Here is a 2,424-nt window from a genome sequence, read left to right on the forward strand (position 1 = left end):
GACAGTACCTGAAAGGGGGAGTGAGGATTGAAAGAAAGGAAAGGAGACAGAAAAGATGCTTCTTGGGAGGGCTCACAGTGAATACTGCAGCCTTGATTTATTTCAGTTCTGTCTTTTTATACAGAAGAACTCAATTAGTTACAATTGCTGTATTTCCCCACCTGTATCTGAGGGTCAGGGAGCGGTCAGATCAAAGGCTTCTTGGATCCTTTTGTTTACCACTAATGCCTCAAGGTCAGGTATTGTGAGGCTCTCCAGAAAACTCCTTCCTCCTGAATGGGCAGGTTAAGTACTGGTTTGCATGACACAAACTCAGTAAAGGAGGCTGCCGCAGCTTAATGATTAGCAGCTCCCGACATACCATGACCCAGCTGTGCCACTCCTGGGGATATACCCAAAGGACTCTACTTCTTGCCACAGAGACACATGTTCATCCATGCTCATCTCTGTTCTATTCACAACAGTCACACCATGGAAACAGCCTAGATCCCACCAACTGATGATTGGATAATGAAAATGTGGTACCTATGCACAATGGAATTTTATTTCACTGCAAAGAAACATGAAATTGTGGCATTTGGAGGTAAATAGATGGACCGGAAGGCATAATGAGGTAACATGGACCCAGAAAGACAAATACCACATGTTCTCACTCACATGTGGATCCTAGTGTCAATCTTTGGATTTGTGTATTTAACAAGGAGTATCTGTAGAATTCAGGAGACTAGAAAGGTGCCATTGGTGGGAGGGGGAGAAAGATCTTAAGGAAGATGGGATAGTAGAACACAGGTGGTATGAGGGAAAAAAGGGCTATAATGAGGTGGGAGATTTAAGAGGGTAGATGGATGGGAAGGTAAGGCAGAGGAAGGAGGCTGGGGGAGGACTAACTAACTGTAAGGATGTTTGAAAAAGCCACATGGAAACCACATACATACACACACACACACACACAAACATGAGTTTAATTTGAGTTTCTCTACACAGGGGATTATGCTCATCCCAGAAGCTATAGATTATCAAATAAAAATCCCAGTGCCCAGTGTGGGAAACCTCCCCTCAAGTTGTTGGTCAGGGATGCCCCAGAGACTGCCCCAACAATACAGTCTCTTCACATTGCGCTTTATTGCTCACCAGAACTTGATGGTAAGACCTATTACTGAAGACTCCACATACATTGATCATAGAACATGAAGAAATCAAGTTGGTACTGACCAGGAGGTGTCCTCCCCACTAGCTAGCTCTTAGAGTACTGGAGGGTGCTATGCAGGCTGCTGGGAGGAAAAAAGTCATCCACAGTCTTGCCCAGCTGTGAACCCTGTGAACTATAGTAATGACCAGTGTGGCAAGATATGTCCATGAGTGCAATAGTGGCATGAATTGTTATGGGGGTAACCATTCACTTTCAGGAGGAAACACATGCCCAATGTTGCAAATCTGGACAAGAATCTATGAAGCTCAAAGTATCAAAACATCGCATCAACCTGTCCTCTAAATCCATATCTCTCTGCCTGTAGATTAGTACAGCTTTCAGACCTCATCAGAGAAATTTCTTTGTACAGTGAATGATAGTTTATGTATAAACTCACAACTGGTCAAGGGGTAGAGAACCAGTGACTGTGGAGTGCCCAGTCACAAATGAGACATCTGTATCACACTCCCTCTCCCCAAGGCTCAGGGACCAGCGTGGGTAAAAAGATAATATGACCCGGAGGTTGGGAAGACCCAAGCAAAACAGGGTTTTCATTGAAACAGGGTTTCATTGACATGATAGGACCTCTGCACTCGTGAACTCACAGTAGCTATGGTTGCCTGCACAAGACCTGCACAGGATCAAATCAGTTGATATTATAGCACAGAGGGTGGAGGGGCTCATGAGCCCTGACCCCTAGTTGAGGAGCTATTGACAGTTCGTGGCTTTTGGGAGGAAGCGTCAGGTTTCTTTAAGGGTGTGGCCCTTGGTACATTGACCATGTTCCGCCCTGTTAGTAGGGCCCAGCACCCACAAGTATATGTGCATACCATTTGGACTTGGTGAGTTATAAAAAAGACAACATGAAGTTGGGAGGGATAGGAAGTGTGAGATGGATCTGGAAGGGGTTGGGGGAGAAGTAGGGAATGAATATGATCAAAGTGCATTGTATGAAAATCTCAAAGAATTAATAAAAAATATTTTTAAAAGTCACATCTGTTATCTGTGATTGTTCATCAGTGTCTCTTTATTGATGAGTTTCCAGACTTATAAAGCACCTGGGAAACAGACTAGGCTTGGTACTATTTGGGGACAGAGAAGAAGGGTGGGGAGCAAAGAGCAAGGGAGAGCACTCTGAGGCTGCGAGGCTCCAAAAGCGTTCCTAAGATGATGATCTCTGAAGAGAAGGGAAGGGAAAGCAGGAGATCATATGTTCCTGTTGGCTCTCAGACCAG

This window comes from Nannospalax galili, unplaced genomic scaffold, assembly GCF_000622305.1.
Source record: "Nannospalax galili isolate Female #2095 unplaced genomic scaffold, S.galili_v1.0 scaffold104, whole genome shotgun sequence".
Classification (NCBI taxonomy): Eukaryota; Metazoa; Chordata; class Mammalia; order Rodentia; family Spalacidae; genus Nannospalax; species Nannospalax galili.